This window comes from Procambarus clarkii, chromosome 50 (assembly GCF_040958095.1).
Source record: "Procambarus clarkii isolate CNS0578487 chromosome 50, FALCON_Pclarkii_2.0, whole genome shotgun sequence".
NCBI classification, from domain to species: Eukaryota; Metazoa; Arthropoda; class Malacostraca; order Decapoda; family Cambaridae; genus Procambarus; species Procambarus clarkii.
In genome coordinates, this window is record NC_091199.1 from 32659748 (window position 1) to 32678544 (window position 18797).

Here is an 18797-nt window from a genome sequence, read left to right on the forward strand (position 1 = left end):
ACAGATTCCTGAGCCTACTGGGCTCTATCATATCTACATTTGAAACTGTGTATGGAGTCAGCCTCCACCACATCACTGCCTAATGCATTCCATCCGTTAACTACTCTGATACTGAAAAAGTTCTTTCTAACGTCCCTGTGGCTCATGTGTGTACTGAGTTTGCACCAGTGTCCCCTTGTTCGCGTCCCACTAGTGTGTGTGTGTGTGTGTGTGTGCGCGCGTGTGCGTGTGTGTGCGAGGAGAGAGGGGGGAGCAGAAGGAGAGTGGGAGAGGGAGAGGAAGGAGTGGGATAGAGAGGAAGCAGAGGGAGAGAGAGAGGGAGGAGAGGGAGACAAAGGGAGTAGAGGAAGAGAGGGGGAGAGAGGGAGAGAGGAAGAGGGAGAGATAGGGAGAGAGAGAGAGAGAGAGAGAGAGAGAGAGAGAGAGAGAGAGAGAGAGAGAGAGAGAGAGAGAGAGAGAGAGAGAGAGAGAGAGAGAGAGAGAGAGAGAGAGAGAGAGAGAGAGAGAGAGAGAGAGAGAGAGAGAGAGAGAGAGAGAGGAAGAGAGGGAGAGAGGGGGGGGAGAGAGAGAGAGAGGAGAGAGGGAGAGAGGGGATGAGAGGAGGGAGGGGAAGAGAGAGAGGGGGGAAGAGTGAGGGGGAGGGGTAGAGGGAGACGAGGGAGAGAGTGCGAGTGCGTGTATTGTGTGGTGTGGTGTTTGAGGAGTGTGTGTATGGGAGAGGTTTGAGGGAGAGATATAGGTAGAAAGGGAGAGAGGCACAGAAAACATCTATCTTTGTATGTTTAGGGGAAGGAGGGGAGGAGGAGGAGGAGGGTGAGAGATTGGAGGTATGGTCAGTGTGTACTCACCTAGTTGTACTCACCTAGTTGTGTTTGCGGGGGTTGAGCTCTGGCTCTTTGGTCCCGCCTCTCAACTGTCAATCAACTGGTGTACAGATTCGTGAGCCTATTGGGCTCTATCATATCTACATTTGAAACTGTGTATGGAGTCAGCCTCCACCACAACACTACTTAATGCATTCCATTTATTAACTACCTTGACACTGAAAAAATTATTTCTAACGTCTCTGTGGCTCATTTGGGTACTAATTTCCACCTGTGTCCCCTTGTTCGTGTTCCAACCGTGCTAAAGAGTTTGTCTTTGTCCACCCTGTCAATTCCCTTGAGAATTTTGTAGGTGGTTATCATGTCTCCCCTTACACTTCTGTTTTCCAGGGTTGTGAGGTTCAGCTCCTTTAGCCTTTCCTCATAGTTCATTCCTCTCAGTTCCGGGACCAGTCTAGTGGCATACCTCTGAATCTTCTCTAACTTCGTCTTGTGTTTAACTAGGTATGGACTTCTGGCTGGAGCTACATACTCCAGGATTTGTCTTACATAAGTGGTGTACAGGGTCCTGAACGATTTCTTACACAAGTTTCTAAAGGCAGTTCTTATATTGGCCAGTCTAGCAATATGCCGCTGATAATATCCTTTTGATGTGGGCCTCTGGGGACAGATTCGGTGTGATATCGACCCCCAGATCTTTTTCTCTATTTGACTCTTGCAGGATTTCACCTCCCAGAAGGTACCTTGTGTTCAGCCTTTTTCTCCCTTCGCCTAATTTCATTACTTTACACTTTCCTGAGTTGAACTTTAGCAGCCATTTTCTAGACCATTCCTCCTGTTTGTCCAGGTCGTCCTGTAGTCTCTGTCTATCTTCATCTGATTTGATTCTTCTCGTAATTTTTGCATCATCAGCAAACATTGAGAGGAATGAGTCTATACCCTCTGGAAGGTCGTTTACATATACTTGAAAAAGGATGGGTCCGAGTACAGAGCCCTGTGGAACCCCGCTGGTGACATATCGCCCCTCTGATGCCTCTTCCTATCACCGTTACACGCTGTTTCCTATTGCTTAGATACTTCCTTTTCCACTGGAGCACCTTACCTTTTACTTCTGCCTGTTGCTCCAACTTTTGTAACAGCCATTTGTGAGGTACTGTGTCAAAGGCTTTCTGACAGTCCAAGAAAATGCAGTCTCCCTACCCTTCTCTTTCCTGCCTAATTTGTGTTGCTTGGTCATAAAATTAATTCTATTAGGCCAGTGAGGCACGATTTACCATCTCTGAACCCATGCTGGTGGTGTGTTACAAAGCTGTTTCCCTCCAGATGCTCTACGAGCCTTTTCCTCATAATCTTCTCCATCACCTTTCATGGTATACAAGTTAGGGAAACTGGCCTGTAATTCAGTGACTCTTGCCTGTCACCCTTTTTGTAAATTGGGACTACATTAGCTGTCTTCCAGTTTTCTGGAAGGTCTCCCGTTTCCATTGACCTGTTATACACTATAGATAGTAGCACACTTAGTGCTTCTGCACCTTCTTTTAGAACCCACGGTGAGATTCTGTCAGCCTCAACAGCCTTTGACACATTCAGCTCCAACAGATTCCTTTTGACCTCATCACTAGTGAGATAAAATTCCTCCAAGGTTGCTCGTTTTACCTCCTCATTTAGTCTAGGGACCTCTCCTTGTTCTATTGTGAAGACTTCCTGGAATCTCTTGTTGAGTTCTTCACACACCTCTTTGTCGTTCTGTGTATCTGTTCTCCCCTTTTCTTAGTTTCATCACTTGTTCCTTCACTGCTGTTTTCCTCCTGATGTGGCTGTTGAGCAGTTTTGGTTGTGGCGGTGTGTGTATGTGTGTGTGTGTGTGTGTGTGTGTGTGTGTGTGTGTGTGTGTGTGTGTGTGTGTGTGTGTGTGTGTGTGTGTGTGTGTGTGTGTGTGTGTCTATGGGGGAGGTAGGAGGGAGGGCGGGTGTGTATAGGGGAGGTGAGGAGGAGGAGCGGGTAGATAAGTGTGTGTTTGTGCATGTGTGTGTGTTTGTAGGGGGGGGGGGGGGGATGCGTGGGAACTTGGCAGCGACAGTCACTTCAGGTCAGGTGGTCAGATGGTGGGAGGGAGTGAGGGAGATGGAGGGAGTCCCACTGTGAGGGGAGGGTATTTGGTTTAGGAGGGAGGGGAAATCTGGTATGCTACAGAGGAAGTGTGAAAAGGAGGGAGGGGGGGGGGGGGGTAATGTATATGTGATTGTGTGTGTGTGTATTTGTGGTCAGTTGTAGGATAAGCATCTCCAGATGGATAAGCACCTCCAAAGGATACCTGATCAACCAGGCTGTGACTCATACGTCAGGCTGCGAGCAGCCGCGTCCAACAGCCTGGTTGATCAGTCCAGCAACCAGGAGGCCTGGTCGACGACCGGGCCACGGGGACGCTAAGCCCCGGAAGCACCTCAAGGTAAGGTAGGGGTGAGTGGGAGAGGGGGGGAGTGTTTTGGGAGAGTGAGATGGGAAGGAGGGGGTGAGAGAGGGGGTGGAGAATAGGTGTTTTGGACCTTATCACCTTTGCAACAAAGGTGTTAAGACTTTCCTACCCTGACTGAGCGTGAGTGTGTGTGTGTGTATGTGTGCGTGTGCATGTGCGTATGTGCATGCGTGTGTGTGTGTGCGTGCGTACGTGCATGTGCGTGCGTGCGTGTGTGTGTCATGAAGGCCCCTTAACTGTCAACCTCTACCCGAAATGAGCCACTTTGAGATTTTAAATATATATGATATACTGAACAGGAATTTGATAAAATTTTACCTCACTCTGTACTCCAGAATACTGACAATAGGCGGTACATACCAGTCAGGGCCGCCTGCTCACACAACTGCCTGCTCACAACGTTTCTGCCCGAAACGCTATGCGTAATAGTGGCTTTAGGCATTGTATGTACTGGCTCTATCTATTAATCCAACAAACTTTGTAAAATCTCTTTATGTATGTACCTTACCTAAATAAACATTTATTTATTTTATTTATAACTAGGTGAATATGAGAGATGTCTAGATGACGAGGTGATCCTCGTCCCTCCCACGTGGTGCTTCCCTAAGTGTTAGTAGAGTGATGATGGCGGTTCTTCTGTATGTAACACAAAGCTCTGGAGTCAGTCACTGTATCGTCATGTCTGTTGTGTTACAGATCACTAATTTACTGTACCACTGTTCACTATAGTCCAAATATCACTTGGTACCAATAAGTAAACAAAGCCTCGTAGCCCTCCCACGTGCCCTGTACTGGTGATTGATCACTGTTTAACACAAAGTTCTAGTGATAGCACAGTATTTTTCTCTCCTATGTGCGGTTATACACTTTGTGACAACCTAGAACAGTGATCTATCACTGTAGCCTTAAATAAACCCATAAACCCTATAAACCTTAAATAAACACACTACTGCACCCTACCAAGTTATATTTGGTGGGGTGCAGTAGTGTGTGTGTATGTGTGGTGTGGACGGTCCTCTGAGGGGTCCACTGTCCTCACACTTTGTGGAAGCAGTAGTGTGTGTGTGGTGTTGGCGGTACTCTGAAGGGCCTACTGCCCTCACACTTGGTAGGTTCAGTAGTGTGTGTGTGGTGTGGACGGTCCTCTGATGGGTCCCCTGTCCTCACACTTTGTGGAAGCAGTAGTGTGTGTATGGTGTTGGCGGTCCTCTGATGGGTCCACTGTCCTCACACTTGGTGGGTGCAGTAGTGTGTGTGTATGTGTGGTGTGGACGGTCCTCTGAGGGGTCCACTGTCCTCACACTTTGTGGAAGCAGTAGTGTGTGTGTTGTGTGGGCGGTCCTCTGATGGGTCCACTGTCCTCACACTCACACTTGGTGGGTGCAGTAGTGTGTGTGTGTGTTGTGTGGACGGCCTTGTGATTAGTCCATTGTCCTCAAACTTCGTGAGAGTAGTAATGTGTATGTGTGCTGTGGACGGTCCTCTGAGGGGTCCACTGTCCTCACACTTCGAGGGTGCAGTAATGTGTGTGTGTGTGTGTGTGTGTGTGTGTGTGTGTGTGTGTGTGTGTGTGTGTGTGTGTGTGTGTGTGTGTGTGTGTGTGTGTGTGTGTGTGTGTGTGTGTGTGTGTGTGTGTGTGTGTGTGTGTGTGTGTGTGTGTGTGTGTGTGTGTGTGTGTGTGTGTGTGTGTGTGTGTGTGGACGGTCCTCAAAGTGGTTCACTGTCCTCACACTTGGTGGACGTAGTAGTGTAGTGTAAAATCTCTTGTATGTATGTACCTTACCTAAATAAACATTTTATTTTATTTTATTTTATTTTCAGTGTGTGTGTGTGGTGTGGACAGTGGACGGCCCTCTGACGGTGTCCACTGTCCTCACACTTGGTTAGAGCAGTAGTGTGAGTGTGGTGTGGACAGTCCTCTGAAGGGTCCACTGTCCTCACTCTTGGTGGGAGCAGTAGTGTGTGTGCGTCGTGTGGACGGCCCTCAGAGGGGTCCACTGTCCTCACACCTATCAGCATTGGTGTCACTAATCCTGTACCCACTAGCAGCAACAGTGTCACTGATCCTGTACCCACTAGCAGCAACAGTGTCACTGATCCTGTACCCACTAGCAGCAACAGTGTCACTGATCCTATACCCACTAGCATCAACAGTGTCACTGATCCTGTACCCACTAGCAGCAACAGTGTCACTGATCCTGTACCCACTAGCATCAACAGTGTCACTGATCCTGTACCCACTAGCATCAACAGTGTCACTGATCCTATACCCACTAGCAGCAACAGTGTCACTGATCCTGTACCCACTAGCATCAACAGCGTCACTGATCCTGTACCCACTAGCATCAACAGTGTCACTGATCCTGTACCCACTAGCAGCAACAGTGTCACTGATCCTGTACCCACTAGCAGCAACAGTGTCACTGATCCTATACCCACTAGCATCAACAGTGTCACTGATCCTGTACGCACTAGCAGCAACAGTGTCACTGATCCTGTACCCACTAGCATCAACAGTGTCACTGATCCTGTACCCACTAGCAGCAACAGTGTCACTGATCCTGTACGCACTAGCAGCAACAGTGTCACTGATCCCGTTCCCACTAGCAGCAACAGTGTCATTGATCCTGTACCCACTAGCATCAACAGTGTCACTGATCCTATACCCACTAGCTTCAACAGTGTCACTGATCCTGTACCCACTAGCATCAACAGTGTCACTGATCCTGTACGCACTAGCAGCAACAGTGTCACTGATCCTGTACGCACTAGCAGCAACAGTGTCACTGATCCTGTACCCACTAGCATCAACAGTGTCACTGATCCTGTACCCACTAGCATCAACAGTGTCACTGATCCCGTTCCCACTAGCATCAACAGTGTCACTGATCCTGTACGCACTAGCAGCAACAGTGTTACTGATCCTGTACCCACTAGCAGCAACAGTGTCACTGATCCTGTACGGACTAGCATCAACAGTGTAACTGATCCTGTACCCACTAGCAGCAACAGTGTCACTGATCCTGTACCCACTAGCAGCAACAGTGTCACTGATCCTGTACGCACTAGCAGCAACAGTGTCACTGATCCTGTACGCACTAGCAGCAACAGTGTCACTGATCCTATACCCACTAGCAGCAACAGTGTCACAGATCCTGTACCCACTAGCAGCAACAGTGTCACTGATCCCGTTCCCACTAGCAGCAACAGTGTCACTGATCCTGTACCTAATAGCAGCTATAGTGTCACTGATCCTGTACCCACTAGCAGCAACAGTGTCACTGATCCTGTACCCAATAGCAGCTATAGTGTCATTGATCCTGTACCCACTAGCAGGAGGGTGTGTATCTTTGATCCTGATCTCAATAACAGGAGGGAGTGTTAAATTAATCCCAAATCCAAAAAATAGGAGGGGAATGTATTGTTGGTCAGAAACTCACACCTACAGTACAGTTGGTCAGAGACTCACACCTACAGTACAGTTGGTCAGAAACTCACAAACAAGAGGGGGTGCTCCGTTGATCTCAAACTCACAAGCAGCAGGGAATGTTTCGTTGGTCCCAAGCTCACAAATAGTGTATCCGTGTTCCCAAACAAACAAAGAGAAGAGAGTGTACGGTTTATCCCATACTCACAAACAGGAGAGTGTTCAGTTCTTCCCAAACTCCCCCTCTTCCAACATCCTCCCAGCGACTATGAGAAATATTGCCAGAACAACCGTGGACATCTTGAAGAGAAAACTAGATAGTTTTCTCCAAGGAGTTCCGGAGTTCAAGGAGTTCCATATACCCACCACAGACCAATCGATCTGTGGTGGTATGTGAGCCTGCGGGCCGCTCCAAACAACAGCCTGGTGGACCAAACTCTCACAAGTCAAGCCTGGCCTCGGGCCGGGCTTGGGGAGTAGAAGAACTCCCAGAACCCCATCAACAGGTATCAAGCAGGCAGGTAAGCTCACAAACAAGAAGGAAAGTACCGTTGATCTCAAACACTAAAACAGGACGGAATATACCGTTGGTCCCAAACTCATAAGCAGGAGAGAGTGTATTGTTGGTCCCAAACTCATAAGCAGGAGAGAGTGTATCGTTGGTCCCAAACCTCACAAACAAGAGGGAGTGTACCGTTGCTCCCAGAACTCACAAACAAGAGGGAGTGTACCGTTGCTCCCAGAACTCACAAACAAGAGGGAGTGTACCGTTGCTCCCAGAACTCACAAACAAGAGGGAGTGTACCGTTGCTCCCAGAACTCACAAACAAGAGGGAGTGTACCGTTGTTCCCAAACCTCACAAACAAGAGGGAGTGTACCGTTGCTCCCAGAACTCACAAACAAGAGGGAGTGTACCGTTGCTCCCAGAACTCACAAACAAGAGGGAGTGTACCGTTGCTCCCAGAACTCACAAACAAGAGGGAGTGTACCGTTGCTCCCAGAACTCACAAACAGGAGGAAGTGTACCGTTGCTCCCAGAACTCACAAACAGGAGGAAGTGTACCGTTGCTCCCAAACTAACAAACAGCATGTAGTGTATCGTCTCCAATGACCCCTTCAGGTGCAGGGTCCTGACACAGCGAACGTAATGTACACCTGATGCACCGAGCGTAATATACACCTATATATATGCGGCGCCGGTGGCTGTGTGGACAGCATAAAGGACCTGTAATCCTGTGGCCCGGATTCGATTCCCGGCGCCAGCGAGAAACGAAAATGGGCAGAGTTTCTTTCACCCTAATGCTCCTGTTACCTAGCAGTAAATAGGTACCTGGGAGTTTGACAGCTGTTATGGGCTGCTTCCTGGGGTGTGAGTGCGCGTATGTGGGGAAAAAATAATAGTAACAGTTGATTGATTGAGAGTTGATTGTTGGCAGTTGATTGACAATCATATTCACCAGACGAAGCGAGCGTAATGTACTCATGACCCCTGCACGCAAAATATAATCCTGACCCAGCGGTCGTAATATGAACCTGACCCAGTGAACATAATATACACCTGAACCAGTGAGTGTAATATAAACCTGACCCAGCGAGTGTAATATTCATCTGACCCAGCGAGCGTAATATGAACCTGACCCAGCACTCGTAAAATACACCTGACCCAGTGAGCATAATATACACCTGGCCAAGCGGGCATTATATACAACTGTCCCAGCAAGCGTAATACACACCTGACCCAGCAAGCGTAATATACACCTGACCCAGCAAGCGTAATGTACACCTGACCCAGCAAGCGTAATGTACACCTGACCCAGCAAGCGTAATGTACACCTGACCCAGCAAGCGTAATGTACACCTGACCCAGCAAGCGTAATATACACCTGACCCAGCAAGCGTAATGTACACCTGACCCAGCAAGCGTAATATACACCTGACCCAGCAAGCGTAATATACACCTGACCCAGCAAGCGTAATATACACCTGACCCAGCAAGCGTAATGTACACCTGACCCAGCAAGCGTAATGTACACCTGACCCAGCAAGCGTAATATACACCTGACCCAGCAAGCGTAATGTACACCTGACCCAGCAAGCGTAATGTACACCTGACCCAGCAAGGGTAATGTACACCTCACCCAGCAAGCGTAATGTACACCTGACACAGCAAGCATAACGTACACCTGACCCAGCGAGCGTAATATACACCTGACACAGCAAGCATAATGTACACCTGACCCAGCGAGCGTAATATACACCTGACACAGCAAGCATGATATACACCTGACGCAGCAAGCATAATATAAACCAGACCAAGCGAACACAATATACACCTGACACAGTGATCGTAAAATACACATGACCCAGCGAGCGCAATATACACCTGATCAAGCGGGCATTATACACAACTGACCTAGCAAGCGTAATACACACTGACCCAGTGAGCATAATATACACCTGACACAAAGAGCATAATATAAACCAGACCCAGCGAGCGTAATATACACCTCAAGCAGATAGCATAATATACACCTGTCCCAGCGAGCGTAATATACAAATGACCAAACGAGTGCAATATACACCTGTCACCGCGAAAATAATATAAACCTGACCCAGCGAGTATAATATGCACCTAACCCAGAGAGTGTAATAAAGACCTGACCCAGCGAGCGAAATACACCTGACCCAACAAGTGTAATATACACCTGACCCAGCCAGCGTCATGGACAGCACCGCTCCTGTGCCAGGTAAGTCCACTACGGGCTCACCATAGCCCGTGTTACGTGGAACTTATTCCGAATAGCTGAATCTATAACAACAACAGCGTAATGTAAATCTTATCCAGCGAGCCCCCTCCCTGTCCAGCTCATTGTTGCCGTGAGTGGGCTTCGTGGGCGGCTGCCGGAGTGTGATGCTCCTTGGGGCGGTCCCCTGTCCTTTTGTATCCTTGTGCTCCTGCTGCTGTTCTCACAAATTTTGCTGGACGCCTTTTACTTTTCCTTCTGTTTCGTTTTTCTCCCCCCTCTTCTCCTTTCTCTCCCCTTAACTGTCTGCCTCGTTGTCGCCGTGAGGGGGCTTGGTGGGCAGCTGCTGGAGTGTGATGCTCCATGGGTCAGTCCTCTGTCCTTTTGCAGCCTTATGCTCCTGCTGCTGCCTTTACCAATTTTGCCAGACCCCTTTTCCTTTTCCTCGTGTTTCATTTTTCTCACCCCCTCTTCTCCTATCAAATTGTCATTTCCTGCCGACCTTTTGCTTGTTTTGATTATTCTTTCGACCTTCTTTTGTTTTGACGCCCGGGTGTTTGAGGAGGCATACTCTTGCACCCGTAGAACTATAGTACCCAATGTCTCGAGCGAGGGGACCCTTTTATTGTCAATCCTCCTTTCGTCACTGAACCCGCTCTCGACAGACTCACGGTTCTTAAGGTGGTGTTTGTTGGGCGTATACTCACGGTGCACCCCTGGGGGGGCCCCGGCAAGATCGGCGATAGCTTCTTGTTGGGTGTCCTGCCTCTAATTGTGGCTCCATGGTGGGTGTGGGGGCACATTCGTGAAAGAAAGTTTTCCCTCGTTTTCATGGCTGATAATGTTTCCCTTGTACTTTCTCAGGCTCGTGGGGTGGGCGACCAAGCCCTCGAGTCGGACTGTGTTGGAAGACCGGGCCCTGTAGCCCCTGCTGCATTGGGCCCCGACGACCTGACTACTCCCCTCAGCTCCCCTCCCTCCTCTGCGGTAGGGTCGAGTCCCCAGCCCCCAGTGGTGACCACTTCGTCCCCTGGCACGGCTTCGTATCTCATTGTGACTACTGCGCCTTTTACCCCCAAGAACTCCGGGGGTTCTCAACGCCGTTCCCGCCACGGCCGCACTCGCACAATCCCTTCCCGTAATAGTACTTACAACGCCTTGTTTGGTCCCGCTACATGGGCTAAATACTTTGATCTCCACCATCTGGATTCGAGTCCTGACGATTTCTCCCTCCATAAACACCTTGTTGATTCAGTAGATGCCTCTGATACTTTTAACTCCACCAGTTACGGTACGCGTGTCGTCGCTGCTCCTTCTCAGGATGCAGCTACTCGCTTGGCCGCTTTGTCCTGCATTGGGAAGACCCCTGTTCGGGTCTCCAAGAACGCTTGGTTAAATGCCAGTGTTGGCACTGTTCTCCCACACCATGTTGCAACTGGTGTTCGGGACCTCAAAGATTGCCATGAGGATATTAAACATATCCTCGAAGCCTAAGGCCATTCTGTCCTCCAGGTGGACACGTTTACTGGACCCCCTCGTGGTCGTCGCCGTCAGCCCCTTCGAGTTGTAAAAATCACCTTTGATAGTAGGGCCCTTCCGCCCTCTTTTATTCTTGAAGGTGCCAGATGCTCCGTTCAGGAGTACATTCCCTCTCCTAGACTATGCAATAAGTGTTGGAAGTTTGGGCACGGTGTCCTCAAATGCACCAGTACTATGTATCTGTGCCCCCTTGTGTGGGGACAATAGTCATTCTAAGTCCGAGTGGACTTCTCCCCAGTCTCGCTGCCTCAATTGTGGTAAAGCCCACCCAACCTTCTCACGCTTGTGTATGCACTACAAACTCGAGGAAGCCGTCCTCAACTTGAAGCACCGAGATCGTCTGTCTTTTCCTGAAGCGAGACGCCAAGTTCGTCGTTTCACCTCTTTCACGGGCGTCTCCTACGCTCGCGTGTTGTGTTCCACCTCTCCTCGTCCTTCCCGTCTTCCTCAGTCTCACAACCGTTTCCATGCCTTAAACCCGACTACACCCACCACCTCCTCCCCTATTCCTTTGCCTCCTATCCCAGATGGTCTCCCTCCCGGTACTCCATCTGGCATTTCCCCCCTTCCTACCCAGTCCGCTATATCACCTTTGTCTTCTTCCCCATCTCCCCCACTCTTTCTTCCCGACTCTTCCCCCAGTCTCTTGACCCTCCACGCCACCTGTCTGTCCCGGCTGATATCCATCATCCTCCCAGCAATCTTTGTGTTGTTCGCTCTCGTTCCTCTTCTCCTGCTGAGATCATTGAGTCTGTCACCCGGTACGTTGTTACTGGAACGCCTGTCTCTTCGAGTCAGAAACGTAAGCCTGGCTCTTCTCCTTCTTCCTCTCCAGCGGGTAAGGTTTCACTTTCTTCCTCACGCCCTCCCTCTGACTCTGTCACTAGATCCCCTCCCATTTCAGTAGTCGAACCCCCTGTCTCTGATATGGAGGTTTCTTCCGCCCCCGATTCCCTCTCTGTTGCTGCCCTTCCTGAGGTGCACTCCCTGATTTCTGCCCCCCCCCCCCCCTCCTCCAACCGTCCTTGCCTGCCCCTCTCAGTTGTCTCCTTTTCCTCCGGACCCCATCAGTCCGCCTCTGGTCTGTTCTCTCGCTCCCTTCCCTCTCTCCTTTCTAAGTTTACCCATGCCCCCTAACCCTGATTTTGCTGACCCTGCTCCTGATCAAGACCCTGCTCCTGACCCTGACCCTGATCTTGAAATTCTTTAATAAACTGTGTTCCTCTTTACCTATATTTCTTTCTTGTTCTCTGTTACTGTCCTTTCTCTTTGATAATGTCTATTCTTAAGTGGAATATTCGTGGATTTTATGCCAACTTCCGAGAACTCCAACTTCTAATCACACAGTTTACACCACTTTGTGTTTGTCTCCAGGAATCAATGCTTTTACCCCTCCTTCAGTTCTGAAACGCCTCTTCCTTGAGCACTTTTCTTCTCACTCTCACTCAGTTCCCATCTTCACCGATGGGTCTAAGTCTGCTGACGGTGTAGGCTACTCTGTTGTTTTTCCTGACCACACTCATATGTGTCGCCTTCCTCCGGAGGCTAGCATCTTCACAGCAGAACTCTATGCTAATTCTCTATGCTCTTCGTCTCCTGCTTTCCCGGGGGCAATCCTCCTTCGTGGTAGCAGTTGACTCTCGTAGTGCCCTCATGGCTTTAGGGTCCTTTAATCCAGTCCACCCTGTGGTCTTCGAGATTCAACATTGGCTGTTTCTTATCTCCAGTAAATTTAAGTCGGTTGCGTTTTGCTGGGTTCCCAGCCATGTTGGTGTCTCTTTAAATTAGCGTGCGGATGCTGCCGCTAAGGATGCTATCCGCACTTGTCCCATCCCCCATCAAGGTGTTCCTTATTCCGACTTTTACCCAGTTATTCATGCCTCCATCCTTGCCCAATGGCAGAGTTGTTGGTCTTCTGTTATTGGTAACAAACTGCGTACTCCTAAGAGTCGTGTGTCCCAGTGGCCTTCCTACTGCCACCGTAACAGTCAGTGGGAAATTGCTCTGGCTAGGTTATGTATTGGCTATACCCGTTTAACTCACGGTCACTTAATGGAGCGCCACCCTACTCCTTATTGTCCAAATTGCATAGTCCCTCTTATGGTCGTACATATCCTTGTTTAATGTCCTGACTTCCAAGACGAGCGTGTGTCTTGTTTTCCGACCATCCCCCGCGGTCGCTTGTCCCTCGATAGAATTCTTGGCGACTCGGATACTTTTGATATCGTTCGCCTTATGCGTTTTTGTTCTCGTACTGGCATCCTTGGTGATATTTAGTGCCCTCTGATTATCCCGCACATATGATGTTGCTACATAGCCTTTCCGGTTTGGTGCCTTCTATTGATAATTACTTTACTTTTCTTTTCTCATTGTCATTCCCCGCCAACATTTTGCCTGTTTTGATTCTTCTTTCGGCCTTCTTTTGTTTTGACGTCCGGGTGTTTGGGGAGGCATACTCTTGCACCCGTAGAACTGTAGTACCCAATGTCTCGAGCGAGGGGACCCTTTTATTGTCAATCCTCCTTTTGTCACTGAACTCGATCTCGGCGGACTGTCGGTTCTTATGGGGGCGTTTGTGGGGCGTATACTCACGACGCACCCCTGGTCCTGGTTCGTCGTGTCACCCCCGGCATGATTGGTGATAGCTTCTTGTTGGGTGTCTTGCCTCTAATTGTGGCTCCATTGTGGGTGTGGCGGCACATTCGTGAATGAAAGTCTTTCCTCGTTTTTATGGCAGATAATGTTTCTCTTGTACCTTCTCAGGCTCGTGGAGTGGGCGACCAAGCCCTCGAGTCAGACTGTGCTGGAAGACCAGGCCTTTTAGGCCCAGCTGCATTGGGCCCCGACCTTGCTCCTCCTTTGACCCTCCTGACTACTCCCCTCAGCTCCCCTCCCTCTTCTGCAGTAGGGTCGAGTTCCTAGCCCCAGTGGTGACCACCGCGTCCCCTGGCATGGCTTCGTCTTTCATTGTGACTACTGTGAATTTTACCCCCCCCCCCTCTCACTCTGGGGGTTCTCAACGTCGTCCCCGTCACGGCCGCACTCGCACGATCCCTTCCCATACTAATACTTACATGTAGCGGGACCAAACACCTTGTTTGTTCCCGCTACATGGGGTAAATACTTTGATCTCCAACATCTCTCAACATAGCAGTCTCCGTGGTGTAGTGGTAAGACACTCGCCTGGCGTTCCGCGAGCGCTATGTCATGGGTTCGTATCCTGGCTGGGGAGGATTTACTGGGCGCAATTCCTTAACTGTAGCCTCTGTTTAACGCAACAGTAAAATGTGTACTTGGATGAAAAAACGATTCTTCGCGGCAGGGGATCGTATTCCAGGGACCATAGGATTAAGGACTTGCCCGAAACGCTACACGTACTAGTGGCTGTACAAGAATGTAACAACTCTTGTATATATCTCAAAAAAAAAAAAAAAAAAAATCTGGATTCTACTCCTCCTGACGATTTATCCCTCCATAAACACCTTGTTGATTCAGTGGATGCCTCTGTTATTTTTATCCCCACCAATTACGGTTCGTGTGTTATTGCTGCTCATTCTCAGGATGCAGCTACTCGCTTGGCCGCTTTGTCCTGCATTGGGGAGACCCCTGTTCGGGGTCTCAAAAAATGCTCGGTTAAATGCCAGTGTTGGCACTGTTCTCCTCCCACATCATGTTGCAACTGGTGGTAGGGACCTCAAAGACTGCCATGAGGATATTAAACATATCCTCGAAGCCCAAGGCCATTCTGTCCTCCAGGTGGACACGTTTACTCGACCCCTTCGTAGTCGTCGCCGTCTGCCCCTTCGAGTTGTGAAAATCACATATGTTAGTAGGGCCCTTCCGCCCTCTAGAATTCTTGCTGGTGCCAGATGCACCGTTCAGAAGTACATTCCCTCTCCTACACTTTGCAATAAGTGTTGGAAGTTTGGGCACGGTGTCCTCAAGTGCACGAGTACTGGGTATCTATGCCCCATGTGTGGGGACAATGATCATTCTAAGTCTGAGTGCACTTCTCCCCAGGCTCGCTGCCTCAGTTGCAGCGAGGCCCACCCTACCTTCTCATGCTCGTGTATACACTACAAACTCGAGGAAGCCGTCCTCAACTTGAAACTCTGTGATCGTCTGACTTTTCCAGAATCGAGACACCAAGTACGTCGTCTCACCCCTTTCACGGGTGTATCCTACGCTCGCATGTTGCGTTCTACCTCTCCTCGTCCTTCCCACCTTCCTTAGTCTTACAACCGTTTCCAGGCTTTAGACCTGAACACGCCCTCCCCTATTCCTTTGCGTCCTGTCCTGAAAGGTCTCGTTCCTGTTCTCCACCTGGAGTTTCCACCCCTTCCTGTCCAGTCCAATTTTATTTTAACTCCAATATAAAAAATTGACCTCATACATAATGAAATGGGTAGCTTTATCATTTCATAAGAAAAAAAATAGAGAAAATATATTAATTCCCGAAAACTTGGCTTATTAGGCAAACCGGGCCTTGCATAGTAGGCTGAGAAGTGCGTTCTGGCTACTAGGTACGACATATATATATATATATATATATATATATATATATATATATATATATATATATATATATATATATATATATATATATATATATATATATATATATATATATATATATATATATGTCGTACCTAGTAGCCAGAACTCACTTCTGAGCCTACTATGCAAGGCCCGATTTGCCTAATAAGCCAAGTTTTCATGAATTAATTGCTTTTCGACTACCTAACCTACCTAACCTAACCTAACCTAACTTTTTCGGCTACCTAACCTAACCTAACCGATAGAGATAGGTTAGGTTAGGTTAGGTAGGGTTGGTTAGGTTCGGTCATATATCTACGTTAATTTTAACTCCAATAAAAAAAATTGACCTCTTACATTATGAAATGGGTTGCTTTATCATTTCATAAGAAAAAAATTAGAGAAAATATATTAATTCATGAAAATTTGGCTTATCAGGCAAATCGGGCCTTGCATTGTAGGCTGAAAAGTGAATTCTGGCTACTAGGTACGACATATATATATATATATATATATATATATATATATATATATATATATATATATATATATATATATATATATATATATATATATATATATATATATATATATACATATATATATATATATGTCGTACCTAGTAGCCAGAATGCACTTCTCAGCCTACTATGCAAGGCCCGATTTGCCTAATAAGCCAAGTTTTCCTGAATTAATATATTTTCTCTAATTTTTTTCTTATGAAATGATAAAGCTACCCATTTCATTACGTATGAGGTCAACTTTTTTTTATTGGAGTTAAAATTAACGTAGATATATGACCGAACCTAACCAACCCTACCTAACCTAACCTAACCTATCTCTATAGGTTAGGTTAAGTTAGGTAGCAGAAAAGTTAGGTTAGGTTAGGTTAGGTAGGTTAGGTAGTCGAAAAAACAATAATTGTTTTAGGCTTGAAAAAGGAGTACACAGTGGCTTGTTTGTATCACATTACATAGGAACTTTCGTCCGCTACTTAGGCTCTGTGGCGACTTTTGATAGTTGGGTGTATTTTCTTCTTGATTTCCTCCTAAATCTGTGAAGAACTTGGAGGCTTGCCACTGCTCTACCTGTACAACAGGTAGAGCAGTGGCAGTTTTTGTTAGTGAGTCTGCCTTTTCATTACCATCTATGCCAATGTGACTTGGTATCCAATTTATGGTGAGCGACAGCCCTAGCTTGTATGTTTCATTTCCTAAATGTAGGATTTCTGTGATGAGTTGTGTAGTCTCTTTGCTGGCTAGATATTAATGCCTGGTGCGAAGATTTAAAGTCGGCATGAATAATGACATTTACATTATTCTCAATTGCATAATTTATGGCCTCATTCAGGGCATATAATTCTGTTTGCAATGTTGAGCACTCACTATTCATGCTCCAGTAAGCTTCATGGTTGGTAGTGTAAACTGCTGCCCCAGCAGAATCTCTTTCTTGATCAACTGATCCATCTGTGATAATGTGAGAGGTTGTCAGTCTTGAGATGGTTTCCATTTGTTGTTCTATGATTGCTTTGAGCCTCTGCGTGTCACATGCTGATTTTATAACTCGTAATCCTTCAATTATTATCTTTAGACTCGATTCTTCCCATTGAGGAGGCTGCCGAAAGTGTTGATATGGTCTATCATCTCCTTAGTTTTTGATGGTCCGTTTCAAGTCCACTATCTCTAGAATCTTGACCAAATTATCCGTCCATGCACTTGTTCTATATTGATGGTTTCTGGAAAGTGATCTGTGTATGCTATCTTTGATTGACAGTCTGGCAGTAGGTACAACAAGTTTTGCTGTTATTGTGGCTATTCATTGTTTGATCCTGTTTTCTAATGCTGGTAAGTAGGTTTCCATTCTTAAATTCTCTCGACGCCTCCATAAAGGTGCTCCCAGCATTGCTCTGAAGGCATCATTTTGTGACACTTCCAGTTTCTCCCATTGGTTATCACTGAGGGATGTAAGAGCAGGAGAAGCATAGGCAATGAGTGACCTAACTGCTTGAACGTTGTACATTTTGAGTACTGGTAGAGATGCACCATCTCTAAAACTTGTCAGGGAGCGCATAGCTGAGTTTCTGACTGTACAACGTAGCCGAAGCTATTCAATTTCTTGAGTGAATTTCAATTGTTTGTCAATTATGACTCCAAGATATTGAAAAGAGGTAACCCACTCAATTTCTTGTCCTTGTATTGCGAGTCTGATTTCTTGAGTTCTCATTTTAACGGCCGTTGCTTTGGTTTTATTGCTGTTTATTTCCACTGCTATGCGTTCCACTTCCCTGCTGATGACGTCTAGGCATTTTCGTGCATGGTTCCTGGCGTCTTTGCCATTGACGATGACCACAAAGTCGTCTGCATAGTTAAGCAGTTTGGCTTTTGGTAACTTGAGCTTCAGGAATTTTTCCATGATACAGTTGTAGAGGAACGGGCGTAGTATTCCTCCCTATGGAGTCCCGTTTTCCCGCCATCTTGAGGAGGATTTTTTCCTTGGAATTTGACTTTAGCTTCTCTGCTAATCAGACTTCCTTTAGTAAAGGCATGAGCGCGTCCTTTGATTTCCTTATCCACCAACCAGCACAGTGTAGCTGGAGCATTGGCTATCTTGAGGTTATCTGGAGATGATTTCGGGGCTTTTTAGTGTCCCCGCGGCCCGGTCCTCGACCAGGCCTCCATCCCCGGGAAGCAGCCCATGACAGCTGACTAACACCCAGGTACCTATTTACTGCTAGGTAACAGGGGCATAGGGTGAAAGAAACTCTGCCCATTGTTTCTCGCCGGCGCCCGGGATCGATCCCGGGACCAGAGGATCATAAGCCCAGCGTGCTGTCCGCTCGGCCGACCGGCTAGCTCGAAGGCTTTTTCTAGGTCCAGAAAAATAAGGATTCCTGGTTTATTTTTTATTAGATCCTAGAAGGAGGTAATGCATTCTGGGGTTCTAACACCTTCTCTGTAAGCAAACATATTTTGGGGTATTGGATTGGCTTTTCAGTCAATTCGATTAAGAGCCATTCTCTCCTCAGTTTTGGTAAGACAGCTTGTTAACGAGATGGGTCTTGGACTTCCTGGGTCTTTAGGTTCTGGAATTTAAACAATAATTGCACTATTTCAAGAGAGTGATTGAGTTCTTGTCACCCATACTCTATTTATGAAATTCAAGAAGCTTTCTTCAATCTTTTCTCTTAGCTTGGCCAGCTTGGTGTAAGTGATTTTCTCCTCACCCGGAGCTGGGTTTTTAATTTTTTTTG